This window comes from Panthera uncia, assembly GCF_023721935.1.
Source record: "Panthera uncia isolate 11264 chromosome C1 unlocalized genomic scaffold, Puncia_PCG_1.0 HiC_scaffold_3, whole genome shotgun sequence".
Classification (NCBI taxonomy): Eukaryota; Metazoa; Chordata; class Mammalia; order Carnivora; family Felidae; genus Panthera; species Panthera uncia.
Genome location: NW_026057584.1, coordinates 84,722,677 through 84,738,745, shown reverse-complemented (window position 1 = coordinate 84,738,745; position 16,069 = coordinate 84,722,677). Strand labels below are relative to the sequence as shown.

At 39.9% G+C, this 16,069-nt stretch overlaps 1 protein-coding gene and 1 long non-coding RNA gene across 6 annotated transcripts in view; one reads left to right on the top strand and one right to left on the bottom strand.

The window, feature by feature from the left end:
- Nucleotides 1-6,736, top strand: part of LOC125911898 (uncharacterized) — a 46,693-nt gene extending 39,957 nt beyond the window's left edge. The window contains exons 3-4 of the long non-coding RNA XR_007454492.1: nucleotides 5,107-5,151; nucleotides 6,624-6,736. This is a non-coding gene — a long non-coding RNA (uncharacterized LOC125911898). The remainder of the gene's footprint in view (nucleotides 1-5,106; nucleotides 5,152-6,623) is intronic.
- Nucleotides 1-16,069, bottom strand: part of ZEB2 (zinc finger E-box binding homeobox 2) — a 133,612-nt gene that overhangs the window by 99,570 nt on the left and 17,973 nt on the right. The window lies entirely within an intron of this gene.

The window sequence follows — 16,069 nt, the reverse complement described above, 5'->3', positions numbered from 1 at the left end:
CTTGATCATGGTTTTGATTACAAATCCCGAAAACAATTATGGAAATGATCTTTAATATAATAATATATTTTACTGAATGTCTCAGCTTTTTCATTCCAACAACTGAAACAGAGACAATTCTTTGCATGTTGAAATGTGTAATTATCATGTATCCAAAAGGGAGGGTGTAATTTTCACATCTGATTACAAGGGAAGGGTGTAAGTGAAGCTGCCTGGGTAAACTTACACTTGTTTACAAAGAGCACTACCTTTGATATTAAAAACTCAAAACATACAAAACACTAAGAAAAATCAAGATTAACATGCACAAAACTAAACACAAAGCTAAGTATTTTTCTTGGCCCCACCACAAAAAATAAAGTCAGTTCTTCTGAACTTATATTGGTTGCCTTACTTCTGATGATTTTTAAGACTCGAACATTATCTTGCAGTCTTGCTGGTGACTATACTATTGAAGTTTAGGAAGCTCCAGCATTCAATTTAATTTAAAGGGAAACTTCAAATTTTTACTATGCTTGTAAACCTATGTGGTCAGTTTTAGAGAACGATTTTCATCTCAACAGAACACATTTTCCTAAATACAATAATTGCTTGCAAGATATGCATTAAAAAAATTTTTTTTAATCTCCCTGCCTTTTTTTTTTTTTAACTTATGATTTACCTTTGATAAGATCAACTTCTGCTCATGTGAACTTATGTTTTGGACATGTAGGAAGAGATAATATCAAGGAAAGCCAGAGCTGTGATGGCAGCTATCACTTAGCAAGGAGATTCAAGATAGATACGAGATCACACAACAGGTAGGAGAAAGAAACTTCCCCGACAGCCAACACATATTAGGAAACACTTTTATATGATATACAATTATGGTCACTAAGTGATTGTGGTAGATTTTTGAAAAGGTTGGCATTGAATATTAAGTATACTTTATATTCCTATTGCATCGCTTAAAACAGGCAAGAAAGGAAAACAGAGAAAGAATAAAAAGAAAGGTTAAGAAATCGATTTAAGAATGGGAGATACAGAGGCACCCGGGTGGCTCAGTAGGTTAAGCATCCGCCTCTTGATTTCAGCTCAGGTCGTGATCTCACGGTTGTGAGATCAAAACCTGTGTTGGGCTCCCACGCTAGGCATGGAGCCCGCTTGAGATTCTCCCTCTCTCTCTGCCCCTCAACCCTGTTCACATGCGTGCTCTCTCTCTCAACAACAACAAAAGGATGGGAGATACAAACCTACATGCTAAATGGAACCCACTACGACATACTTGGTTCTGCATTTAGCCCTACAGTTATATAGAAAGCAATGAGTTTGTTGGAAAGCTATTAAGCAATTGAGTTATACAGATTTTCAAATGCAGGACTAATGGTAAGGCTGATTTTTGGTATACTTCAGAATTTTTTTTTTTTTTTTTTTTTTGTCTTTGGTATCTTGTCAAATCAAACTTGACAAGCAAGAAGTCTGAAAAAAAAAGATGCAAGCTACCAAGTGATTAAGATTTAGGAATAATTACAATAAAATAAAAAGCTATTCTGTGAAAAGGAACTAGCCTCTCCATTCTAAATTGGCATGGCCTAAAGCATGTTAGGGATAGCCAGAGCTTATAAGATCTTAGCTATGTTTTCTTTCTATAGGATTTCCTCGTGACTCTTCCATTCTGTTTCCCATTACATCAAAAGGCATAACACCTGACATAATCTCCTTGCTTTTCTACTTCCTGGGGTGTGACTGTTCCCTGAATGCATGGGTGGGAGAGGACGTGGGTGTGTCCAGAGGGAGAAGAGGTTTGAAGGAGAACTGTAGTTTCCAGGTAGTTTAGAGGCTTACCCACCCACCACAACACATCCCTGCACACAGCATACCAATCAATGCTTACTGCATAGCACATTCTTCACTGTGTTGTTAGAGTACATTTGCTTATATTTTGCACAATTTTAATTTAACCATATTGATCAAACTGAACACTCAATAAGACCCTAGGCACCTTAGGCTTATTAAAATTAGTCAACATAAAGCAAGTAAGCAAGGAAGTGATGGAAACTGTTTGGAGATTTAAATACAGTGGAACCCACTTAAATAAATACCTGTTAATGAAATAAATCTATTAAATGAATACATTTTCTCTGAACCAAATCAAAACACATAGAGTATACTCAAGGGGACCTTTAAATGAATACTGCTTAAATGAATAAGCATCTTAAATGGACATGCTTTTCTTAAAAGCCAAGTAGTATTTTCACGTTCTCTAAGGTTAATTAAAGCAAGAAAATCCATGTTGAGGTCCCCCCCTTTTGAACATATTGCCATTCTTTGAAATTAAGCGGAAAGAAATTGCTTAAAATAACATTATTTAAATAATATAATTTTTCTTAAGGCGAATTGCCCATATGTGTGTATGAATGTGTCTATATGTCTGTTGTGGGCATAGGACTCATGGGGGACAAACCCTTGAAACGCTGAGCATATCCATTTGTCCAGAAACTTTCTTATGACAAGGTAAAGCAAAAATATTTTCAATTTTGAACTGCCTTCCACGGTCCTATGTCACAGGGTTATGGACTGGCTACTTTTTAACACATAATTTATTTGCCTCTTTGGGAAGTTCTATTATTTCTCCAGCATGGTTGAAAGGCGTGATTCAAAGAATCAAGTCCCTTACTCTAATGGTGATTTGTAATAAGACGCCAATTGGTACATTTGGGGTGCTCAAAATCATGGTGCTTTTTTTCTTTTAAGATATAAATGCCTCTTTTTTGTGTGTGGTAAAAACCACCTAACATATATCTACCCTGTGGACGAATGTTTTGGTACACAGAACAGTATTCTTCAGTATATGTGCATTGTTGTACAGCAGAGCTCCAGAATTTACCAAATGCTTTTTAGCATAAAGTTTATGTTGGGCCACATCTTAACCTGATCAGGTCTCTCTTTCCTCAGAGGGGTTGACCTATGGTGATTACTATCATGAAAGAAAAAACGTAACACACACTGAAGTCCTAAAATAGTCATACCCTTTAAAAATACAGCGGGCACACAATCCGTAGAAATGTTTCCCAGGCCCCCTTTATCTAGAATTGCCTTTAGAGGGCCTTGTTTATTCATTTTTCCCCCCTGGCCTAATAGAAGATATTAGCTCTTTCCCTCAGCAAAATCACTCCTATCATGAATCAGGCAACTAGTGGTAGACTACTGGCCAGGTTTCACCCCACTAAAATTCTAATCTATACTTTGTCTTTTAGAATTAAGGAGAAAATGCATATCAGCAGAATCTCCTCTCTACTTTATTTCATTTATAAATTACGAGAATGATGCTATTATATATTATTAATTTCTGCTGTTCTCCAACTCTGCTGCAGCAGTGAGCTGCGGATGTTGGAACGGTGTAATTATGTTCTAGTAGGGTAGCCATCCGTTTCCTTTCAAAAATTTACAGGATTCTTAATCACGCTGCTCATTTGGGTGCGCAGCAGCGAGGATGGCGAAACACAAACAGGGCACGTTCGTTTACATAGGAACACCTGCTTAGCATGATAGCAGATGTCAGTCAGTAAGCAGAACACAAAAGGGAAAAATATCAACAACAGCAAACTCGCACCATTTTGATTTGGTGCGGGGGAATCTTTTCAGAAGTGATGGCAACAGTGGACATTCCTTCCGAAACACAAACAGAGTCTCTGAAATTCCCAAGTCTTGTTAAGTGGTTAACAGGTCGTCAGAGAGATAGGGCATTTGCGAGGTTGCATGCCGGTATTGACTCTGACTCTGTTATTTGGAAAAATTACGAAAACTGCCCTGCCTCAGTTTCCTGATTGGTAAGCAGACAAGGGGTTGGATGTTCTAAATTGAAACCTAGTTCCCCCAAGGCGATCGTCATTAGAAGAAATGTAACGGTACTGGCGTGACCCTCACCGTGCCCAGTTCAAATCCCACCGCCATCACTTAGTGGTTTTGTATCATCAGTCAAGTTATTTAACCTTGCTAAGCCACGGCTGGCTGATTTGCAATGCGTGTCGAGAAAATTAAATGAGATAATGTATACAAAGTGCCTGCCACATAGTAAGGGTATAATAAAAGGTGGCTGTATTATGACGACGACGATGATGATGTTTACTACGGCTGCCATCATCATCACTATCATTATTTTATTTTGATCCTTGCAGAACCTTTCCCACTCAACATGTTATTTGTGAAAAGTCTGGAATGACAACCAACTGAAATATCTTGCTGAGATTATCATAAAACATGATATTTTTGATGTGTGTAGTTCTGTAAGATTATTATAATGATACCTACTACTGTTATTTTATAGTTAGAGAGCCTGTCATCATTTCCACTACATTTTCTGGGATTTATATCTGAACCATAAAAGAGGTTTTCTGAGCTGTACCCTGCCTGAAAAAGAGCCTCAATGAAAGTGAAGTGCTTTCTAGAACTCCGACACAATAAAATGAGGCTATGGAAAGGAAAAAATGAGAAACCCATCGTCTTCATACGCCCACCCCACGCTTCCAACTCTTGCACCCATTTTTAAAGGACTCTTCGGACGACTCTGGTGTTTTCCCTTCTCACCCTTTCCCCAAAATGGTTAAAATTCAAAATGGAAAACAGCCATCACACATGGGCAATGACTAATTTTCCTAAGGAATTTTAGTATTCGGAATGTGTCTGCTTGTGCAGGCCTGTGCGTTAAAGGCTCCCTGAGTATGCATTGACTTGATACCCAATAATGGCTGCTAAGGAGCCGTTATGTAGTGCCGTGTCAATGATCCGTGCATTGAGGACTCCCTGAGTACGCATTGACACGACAGACCGGAACGGCTCAGAAGAAGCTGTTATGGTCTATCATGCCAATGATGTGCGGATATTGGCAGGGCCTCTGGCCCTTCCGTGGAAATTACGGAGTCTCTGAAGGAACCGGGGCGGGCGCCATGTGGGCGCCATCAGTGAGCTAACAACGGTCCCATCCATCCTCACTTCTCCTTGGGTTTACTTCAAAAAAGTCAGCTTGGAAAACTTGTCCAGTAACTTCAGTGGTCCCACGTTACATCACCAAAACATAAGCAAGAGGTAGAGATATTCTTGCCATTTAGTCTTTTCGTTTCTTCTCAGAGAAAGACACCGATCCTGTTCATATTAAAAGGAGCAGAAGTCAAGGTAACATTTTTTTTTGATTTACAAATATCTCTTTTCTGCTCTATGAATTTCATGTTATACACATATATGGCGCTGGGCAGACTTTGTGGTGGTGGTGGTGGTGGTGGTGATTTTTCTGAGATTGAAACACGGAATCTCTGCAAAGAAAAATTCCTTTTTTATATGTCCTCAGCAGTTGAATAGGTACTCAGAACTTGGCATATAGGAAATGGTTCAAAAAACCTTGGGAAGAGAAGTGCAAGTTCAAGAATAAAGTTTGGATTCACACATGCTTTACCAACTTAAGGCAGTAATTAATTCACTTATGGTATTTACATGCCCCTCTTCAGATACTTATGGAGAACATGGGAATTTTAAATTCACAATTCAGTGCAAAATTTAAAATGATCTTCATTAGAATTTGAAGCTATACTCTAAACTGCTTTATATACTACCAACAGGGAGCCTCATTATGTAGTACTATATTTGGACTACCTTCTTTACATTTTGTAGCTGTAGATTTTGAATGTATTTCTGGTATGCTTGAGCAGAATCAAACAAAGTGTTTTAATCTGCTCTATTAACTAACCAATCCACACAGTTGCATGGCAAACATATAAAGTTAAGAGACCTTCGTGCATCTTCTTTTCTGATATCGTCAAAGGATCATGGAGGAAGAGAGATCTGAGATACCCAAAACAGAATGGTGGTGAAGCCGTGCAGAAATACCAGAGGGGATTACTAGAGGGTGGTGGGAACAAAGAAACAGTCAGGTTAGGCAGAAAATGGCTGGAATGATTGTGATTCTAAGTACAGAAGGTACTTCTACGTGTTCATTTCCTTGAGTAGAAGAAAATAGTCCAATTCACATAATGAAATTTGAAACTGGGTGGAGATATCCACCATTGGTGTGTATTAAATGTTTACTGACTTAAAGACAGACAGAAGGAGCAAAGCAAAGGGAAACTCACTAAATGCCAACCATAGGTAAATACTCAGTAAACACAGAAAAGTGGAAGGAAGGGCTGTAACATTAAATACCTACTATGTGCTTGCTACTTCCTATCACCAGTATGTTTTCAAAACAACCCTGGTGCATAGGCATTATGAGAAACGGACACACACGTTGAATGACTTGGTCCCAGTCGCATGGCTAGCGAGAGGTGGACATCAGATTTGAGCCCAGATATCTGAAGCCTAGACTCCCTTGAGCACCCAAACATCCTTTCTATCTGCCTCCCTGACTCACGGATCTTACAGGTGTCACTGAGAATGGTAGAAAGCCAGTTGATTTAAGTATAAACTAAAAAAAAGAGAAAAGAAAAGGAAAAAAAAAAAAACCCCAAGTATTCAAAATGGCATAGTTGTCACTAAGTGGAGTTCAGGAAATTCTTAAAAGGATGGTAGGGAGTGTAACATAAGTTATCAAAAGCTTTTTCTAGGTATTATGATATACACTAAATCTTTAGTGTACCTGCTGTATTCACTTTCAGAAGATACCTGACCAGAATGGATTCATCTTCATATTAAGTACAGCCTTACTCTAACCAAATGATCATTGTGTCCCATGCACTGAGCTACTCATTGGCGACAGAGAGATGATCAAGACTGCCCTCAAGGTGTTTGCACGTTTGTGAAGAGAGAAACAGGAAACAGAACTGTAAATGCTGTGATAAAGGTCAGTTCAATATATTCTCAGAGGCATATTTTTTAGAGGTCATTGCTCCTCTAAGAAAAAGTACTATGGTTACTTCCTGGAAATGAGGAGGCATAAGACCATGCCAATCACTGTGACTATTTCTTCTCCTTGTTTGTCTTTTAACACTCCCTAAAGACCTGAAAAGGAATAAATACCTCAGCTCAAGGCTATTGTTTCCTCTTTGCAAGAATGTTTCAGCATGGTCCAGAAACTGAACTGCCTGTGTCACAGAACTCCTGGGAGCCTGGTTAGCCATGCTCTGAAACAGTCACAATCAGAATTTATTGAATATCTTCTGGGCTCGAGATACTGCCCTTAGAATTTTGTTCGATACTCCCAATGAGCCTCTAAAACAAGTATCGGGGGTGCCTGCGTGGCTCAGTCGATTCACAGTTGGTGAGTTCGAGCCCTGCATCAGGCTCTGCGCTGACAGGGCAGAACCTGCTTGAGATTATCTCTCTCTTTCTCTCTGCCCCTCCTGTGCTCTCTCCGTCTCTCTCAAAATGAATAAATGAATACAAACTTAAAATAAATATTGGCCTCCATTTTAAGCATTGTGAACTAAAGCTTGGAGAGGTTGAGAAACACGCTCAGGGCCACAGGGAGAGTGAGTGGCAGAATCAGAATTTGGACGCAGATTTGTTTGTGTCTGAATGCTGTGTCCTTTCAGGGTCTTGAATCCCTCAGTCCCTGGGGAGAAAGGAGAACTAGGCTCGCTTCATCATAACTGAATGGATTCAGGAATGTTCTCGGGGCAGGAGTCTGGGGAGTGGAGGTGTGAGCATGAAGAGTAGAGCAGCTCACGTTGGACGTGCTAGTAACACACACAGTAGGGTGTGTCAAAGAAAGCACTGCCTCGCCTCTAAGTGGACCAGTTAGCAGCTTCTACACGCCATCCCTAGCTGTGTAAGCCATTTGGGATCCTTAAAAAATATACTGAATTCACATCCCATGCACGTCTCTAATGGCTGTTGTCCAAATCCTATTATCTGGGAACTTAATTTAAAATAGCTGGGTCTTTTTGAATTGTCAAAAATTCTAATAAAACAGGAATATTTCCTACTTGCACCGATCAAATTCTGTGGGGCATCCAAAGCTTAGCTCTTAAATTCTGCCCTTAGATCAGTGAAGAGGGAAAACCTAGACTATTGAAAAGCACAATGCAGATATGAATGTGAACGAATACTTGAATCCCATGCAACCCTATGTGAGAGTCCCCGTTCTGGCTTATTACTGTATCTACTAATAGTCTTTGCCTGTGATAGGAGGTCAGAAGTGTTAACCAAACGGTTTAGTTGAAAACGGAGAAAATGCTAAATTATTGTTCTTCTTTGACAATGTAAATTAATTTCATTGGTAGAAAAGGTAGAAATCTCTAAATTCGTTTCCTTAAATTCTAAGCCCTTTAAGAAAGGTAGACAATGTGGGAATACACAGCTGCACTTTTTTTTTTGAAGGTTACTGTTCCTTTAATGCCCAGCTGGTTCTGAGATGTAATAAAATTGACATATTGATTCCTTTGAATTTACAAATGCCTGTTTCATAAACTCCATCTCCAAAGCCTAGGCATCTTTAGAGCACTGTCATTTTTTTTCTCCAAATGGATCAATTATGTGCCCACGTAATCCTGTTACCTGTGAAATCCATGCATACTTCTCCCATTTGCTGCAGTTCCCAGGCGGACAAACTTGCATTATGTACGCATAAACAAACAGCGCATTTTCCTGATATTAGAGATTGTTTTCAAAGTGAAAGGCAATCTCTTGGGTCCTTAACTAAAAAAAAAAAAAAAGAGAGAGAGAGAGAGAAGAGCAAAGAAAAAGGAAAGAGAAAGACTGCCTGCTCCTTCAAGCAACCTCAATATATATCTACATACACACAAATGTGTGTGTGTGTATATGTGTGCGTGTGTATACACACACACATATACACACACACACACATACACACACACACATATATATATACGGATTCATATTTACTATTTGCAGTTCCCCCAAATTTAAATTATATAGTTTTGATATGTTTAGACCTTTAACCAATTCAAGGAAGTAAATTCTTCATTTTAGTTAAACTAGTTCATGAAGATTTATCATTTTTTTTTTTTATTGCTGTCTTTTCTCCTTTGTTGACAATTAGCTATTTAAGGGAAAATCATCCCCAGGATACCTTGAGACCATTGAGAAATGGCAGCCCAAAGTGACTTAGGTTAGAAAGTTTGCAGTCATTTTATAGAAAGAACAGTCCTCAGTGTTCGTCATCGGAGCACTTGCCAGTCCCCGGCTCTGAGCCTTCCTTAAACACACACAGAGTCCTTTATTGAAACAACTGTAGAAAACACAGAGATTCTGCTTCTACTACATTAGGAGAGAAATGCCTCAGTGAACTAGGAGGTCTTTCCCATGTCTTAAATCTGTAACAGCAAATCGTCTTCCTACACAAGCACATTTCCATGTTCACGTGTGGACACCCTCACCAGTGCACACTGCATAAAGAAGGCTTATGTGTGAATATACACACAGACTATGCCCATAGAATCCCCTGCAAATAACCAACAAGCAAACATGCTTTTGTCTACGTGTGAACTCTCTGTGTGAGCAAAATACCTTGCATGTTCTGCACTGAGATATGAATTCTTGCTTCATTCTTGCAGCCTGTGCTGTATCTGATTTTCCTCACTTCACTGGGCACCCAGCAGTCCAGCCACACCGCACTTGCACTCTACAATTTGTCTCTAAGAGATTCCCCAAATCACAAAACATCTTGTCTGCTGTCCAATGTGCTCCCCATATGCAGAAAAGATGGTCTGAAAAATTGGGTTGTGTTTGGAGCCCTGTGGCCTGGCCCACCGCTGCCATTGTGCGGGGGTGGTTTTGCTGCGTCTTAACCAGATTTGACATGCTGTACAAAGGCAGGCACCTTTGGTCCCATGACACAGCCAAACAGAAAACACAACAAGCAAGCCTGGCAAAGATGTCCCGCATGAATAAAAGCACAACAATTTGTCACATAGTTGTTACAAAATGTTAGCAGCTTTAGGGGCTTGCCATGGGATGCCAGAGATAAGGCAGCGTAAAGAATCTGGAAGTTCGAGGATTGGTGAGTCTTGGGCAATAGGAGAGTTAATTCGGGAAAGGGGGAAAACAGTCATCGCAGAGGGATTATTTTCATTTGCTTCTTCATAAGGCCGAAGAAGGCCTTAATGTCATGAATTAAATCAGCAAGGCCAGTGTTCCAGGGTTTACTAAATTCCACTGTCTTGAAGGCTGTCTGTTAACCGTCTCTTTCCAAACTCCCAAAGATGTAACACCTTCTGGTGTCAGTTTCTTGAGGATCAGGAATCACGTTTCATTTTCTTTTACAAACTGGCATAATGACGAATGAAAGGAAGAATTGTGAGGATGAAAAATCCTTAGACCCCACTTAGGCTCACCATTCACCCAGCGGAAAGGGAAGCAAATTGCCTCACGTTAACTCTTTCTCAAATGCTGGGTTTCTTTTCCAAATATCCTTCCACAATTACTTGTACCTGGAAATTCCATGATTCTGATAACATTTACCCATAAACTTTCTTCCTCACTCCGGGCTCATGTCCTTTCTAAGCCTTAATTTCCTCATCTGTAAAAGGTGTATTAACATGATAGCATCTATTTGATAGAATTGTTGTCAGGGCGACATCAGATGGCATAGGCAAAATTCTTATCCACAGGTCCCAGCACATTACCAGTACTCAATAAATGTTAGATAATATTAGCTTCTACACAGTTGCCAGTGACATTTCACTGGAATACAAATATGATTATGTCATTCTTCTTCTTTAGAAAATGGTTCACAAGCTCACCATCACCTATTTGCTGGATCAGAGCCAGAAACATGGCGTAGGAACTTCCTCTGCTCCAAGGCTACTTCTGCAGACTCAATTTGAGCTCATCCGCTTGCACACAACCTGAGTTCACACATCTTAGTTGGCTGACAGCACCTGAAGTGGTCTACATTTTCCTCCTCTGATGCCTGTAACTGCCCAGGATGCCCTTCCCTCACTCCCCTGGGTGAAATCAGAGTCATGGGACCCACGCTGCCCTCAAAAGCTGTCTTCCTCCGGAAGTCTGCCCTCCCCACTTGCTCTAAGATCTAGTTATGCCATCTTGTACACTCTGTACTCACTGGGTACAAAGTTCTTTATAACACTCACCACGTTTTTCTCATTTCTTGAGCAACTCCCTCCCCCTTTCCGCTAGACATCAAGCTTCTCAGGGGCTTGGATTCTTTTTTGGACCTGCAGCTTCAAGTATGGCGCCTGCACATTATAGATGCTCAATTAATGCAGCATGAATAAACACTGCAATTTTCTGGTGGGATACCAGAGGCCAAAAAAGCACCTGGTGGGCATACTTTTTAATTACTTTTGCAACAAAATTTTTTTTTCTTATAATGCAAAACCCAGATTTCCCTGGAGAATGAAGGTAAAAGAAGCCATGAGTGGAAAAAGAAAGTGTGCATTTTTCTTCCATGAACCTGACATCAGCTCTGAAGAGGGAGAGCCTGCTACTAGCCATAGTGGAATGAATCACGTGAGCTCACATGGCAACCTTTGAAAAGAATAAAGGACTTAAAACGCCAAATCGCTGGCCAATCTAGTGCTGGTATAGCCACATAGTTCAGATCTTTTCCGAGCATCTTGGGGAAGCTATTTGGAAGAGGGAGTTTGTATAACAGACATTGTCATTATCATGGCCATGGTTCCATAAAACTAACATAGGTAAAATCTCCCAAGAACTACACGTTGCTCTGTGAACTTGGAACTAAATGTAACAAGTTCAGAAGATTTCTACTGCAAATTTTCCAAAGGGTAGGGCCTGGAGCTCTATTGACATCTGTGATTCTCTAACCTTTGTGACCCCTTGTAAACCCAGAACCAGCACAGCCTGGAGCACGTCATAGTACCTCCCCCATCCCACCACTCTCCTGAAATTTGAGCCGAGCCCCATGTGGCTGAGGATCTTATGTTCACAGGTCCTGAAGGGAATCCTGGGAAGCCAGTCTTTGATGAAGCATGCACTCTCTCTCACCGAAGGTGAACTGACTGCTGGAAGATGAAATCGTCCTAGTCACAGTTAGTGGGGGGTAGGAGCTGGTGATCGCAGAGGGATCATGAAGTTAATGGTGACCTTTCAGTTTCCTCCATTTATAGGTCTCATTTTATTTCTACTTGTAATATTAAATGGGAAACAGATTTAAATACGGAAGAAATGATGCCATGCCAATCAGAACAACCAGTTGGGTTATCACCTCGACATTGCACTGTTCTCTTGTATCCAAAAAGTGATGAGGAAGGGTCATGGGTGGGGAGGCCTGATACCAGGTCTGAAATCAGAGGACAGAAGCATACTGTCAGGGAAACAGACTATTCCTTATTTTTTTTGTCTCTCTCCCCCAAATGTCAGGGCTACCCAAAGAATGTCTTCGGAGTGAAATCACTGATTTCTGCCTCAAACAGCAAAGAACCATGGAGAATATTTTACATAAGAGAATCTGATTATTAGATTGATCTGTAACAGTTAACTAAACATATTCTTAGAATGGGCTTTATACAGAGAGATCATTTTACAGAATGCCAAATACAGGAAAGGGATGCTTAAGAAGTCCCTCAAAGTCTCTTTAACTCCACTGGCGGTCAGATATTCGAACCCCATGTTCTCTTCAATTAATTATTAAAATAATTTAAATTCACATTGTTCAGGCAGTAAGCATAAGCATATGAAAGTTAAACTTTGTTCATGAAAAGGAGAGTTTAAAAGCTCAGTGGTTCTTACTTGAAGAATGAAAACATAGTGTAAATAAAAACTTTTACATAGTATCTGAACTATGAATCTACTCGTGTACGAATAGAATGTGCCATCAGCACGCTCAAACTATATTAAGTTGACAGTACGATGCCTTGTTACAAAGTTACATCTTTGTGTGTTAAATGAAGAGATGCTATTAATCAGCAGTAAATTCATTTCTTAGTTCTTATTCTGGAAAAAAAATTTTTAGTTGTAGCTTTATTCACCAGTTTTGGAGGATTTCAGGCAGATTGAGAAAGATACGGTTTAAGACTCTAAGGTAAATATTGGCCTATTACAACTCTCTGGTTCTTCCTTAGACTCTAACCATAAAACCTCAGGTGTTCTTTAGATTGGTTAATAGTTCTCTATATCTGGACTACCTGTTCCATGAAAAAATTACCTTCCAGGTCCTATTTTATTGATGGGAGCATTGCACAGAAAACCAAATCTACACCAGTCACAACTTCAGGTGTACCATTTTTCACTCCTGCAAGGATTTGGGGCTTGCAATTTGCATTGTTACGTTTCCTAATCTGGGTCTAAAATATGTGCTGCATTGCTTTCAGGAAGTAAAAAACTGATGGATCGTGCCATCTATGGCAGCATTTGTTCAGCATTTGGTGCAAACGGGAGAAAAAAGATACAGAATGCATGGATTGATTTTCAAATTACCTCAATATTTTGAAAACATTTTCACCTGCATGCTGAGAATGCTAAGAATGGCAAGGAAGGCAATTGTGCATTTGCACAGCCTCCACTGCATTCATTTATAAATTACCTCATCACTGACTGAAATTAACACTGATTCTTACAGGCAATTTCTCAATTTCCAATGCTAATTACATTTTTTTTACTTTTAAATTCTGTACCACCTGTTTTGGGCAAGACATCTTAGGCAGCGCGACCGCATTTAATCACAATTTTAATTAACCGCCCTGTAGATGTGAAAAAGAAGCAATTATAATGTAGATGAATGATGATTTTTCTGCATTAAATTGTTTTGTTTCCCTGGTATGTTGATTGTAACACAGCACACAAATACAGTAACTGTACAATTTTTTTCTATTGTAATTTAGTAATTGTTTTTGGAAAACCAGTTTGGGAATGAGTGACTTCATCTGTTTACAAATTGATTGATACTGTTCACTCACTGATTGCTGCAGCGTATATTTTGGTATTGCACAGCCTAGCATAAAATATAATTAGAGATGCACAGGCTTTGCAGCACCATTTTGGAATCTGAAAATCAACTGTAACTGAAGTATGTTTTCCTTGAGCATACTAGTATCAGTTGGGGCTGATGAAATGATAATCAAAACAATGGGCTTTCCAATTCCACCACTAGTAGAAACCCTTGGTTTCAATCTGATAGTCTAATATGGTGAGTTTATGAATTACTCCGTACTAGGCCTGGGAGCTGGGGGCTGGCAAGGCTGAAGCTTGCACAACTCACTCAGATCTGTATCACGAGAAGCGTACCAAGTGAGGTAAGGAAACAATGACGAGAAATAAAGAGTTGCTGCTTTGGCAATGGAAAGATTGTTCCCGACACCCGGGCACAATGCACTGATGTGCTGTACCTCTCGACTATCTCATCTCTACACTGTGATACGATGAGATCGCATTCACGCTCCTGGCTTGCAGATACTGATCATTAAAGCCCTACCTCATTGCAGATACATTCAAAGATCTTATTTATGTGAAACACAGCTCGCTCTTCACTCAGCTAGGAAGGGGAAGGGGGAAAAAGACGGCCATCAATATCTGTTTATTTGAAACCTGATGCTGGCCGATGGCTAGAAGATCTAGGCTTACTATTCTCACATGAATTAGAAATCCCTTCAGGAATGCCCTCTGCTAACATCACATCCACTCCCAATCTCAGGAAAGTTCTCAGTCGATGCACCTCGTTGGTATCACAGGGCTGGTGTCTCCCTCAAATTATCCAATGAATTGTTCTGAAATGTGCTCACTTGGATGAGCCCTGGGCTAGGCCATTTCTGCTGGCCTGGAAAAAAAGGGGAAAGGCCATGCAAGCAATTGTGGATGTTCAAAGGAAACTATTTACGAGATCTCTTCATCTTCCACTTTGCTTCTTTTTACACTCTATTCCTTAGAAGATCCTAAAGCAGGACAGTTCATTAAGAGGGGACAAGCGATGCTGGTTCTAGCCATACGTTTGTTCTAAAATATAGCAAAGATGATGGCTGTATTTAGAGCATTTTACGGATAGAATGTTATGAGTTGGCACAACAAAGCAGATGATGTTGAGCTAGAGGTTGGGGCAGGAGGACTATTTGGATCAGCTTGTATTTGTCTGTCTCCTTTATAAATAGTTGCTAACAAAGTATTAATAGAAAACACCAAACCAATGCCAAAGTTTACTTCATATATTAAGTAAGAATCTGCCCCCATTAATATATTAAAAGATCCATTCTTTTGCCAGATTGGAGATTTGCATGTCTAAATCTTGTTCACAACAATGGGATCGAACACAAAATCTCTCATGAAACTAAGAGAAGAGCCCGCATGGCGAGCTATGCTCTTAGCAGGGTGTCTTTTTCATGTACGATATTACACAAAAACTAGCAATAAAAGCTTACTCCTGCCTAGTCACCCCTACCTGTGTCACCCTTTCTGGCTGTGAAAATTAGCTGGTATAAATGAGCACTGAGTAAAACCACTACTGAAAGAAAAAAGGCAATTCATTTCAGTTAGTAAAACTGTCATTGCTGAGAAAGTGTGCTTAGGGCAGGTAGACATGGGTCTGTGTTTCACTCTAGAGATTTAATTTCTGATTTTTAGTGCAGTCTCGCGAGTTATTAGCAGAAATACTTTCATAATGCTCAATATGTTTCTCTCCTTTACCACCCTTCCTCACCTTACTCAGAACAGCTCTCGGGAAAGATGTTGTTTTATGAATGGAGGTAAAAATAACCTTGAATATCTCAAATTATAGCCTCTTTACATAATGAAAAGGGAGTGATCTGGCAATAGATTAAAACAATTTTTTTTTCATAAAGTTGTTCCAGCAATACTGCTTATTTGGAAGTTTCTAAAAGTGGTAGCATCTGTGCTCCTGCTGGGACGAGATGTCATCCCACAAGCCTTTCTGTGAGCAGTCTGTCTTTGGGAGAAAATAAAGTACCTGATCCCGGGCCTTGGTCAGCCTTAGCTCCCCGTGTTTTCACACTCTGACCCACTGCGCGTTCCTTCGAGCAGAGAGCTGCTTCCCATGGCTACCTCCTCAATATAAACTTGCTAACTAATCTCTTAGCAAACACTTGAAGCAAACCTGGAGGAGGAAAAAGAGGCAGAGAGGGAACAAAAAACCCCGGGCAGAGATAAAGCTCAAGACACATTCAACGGGACACTGGGATCTAAATTTAGTACTAAACTTAACTTTTCTTTG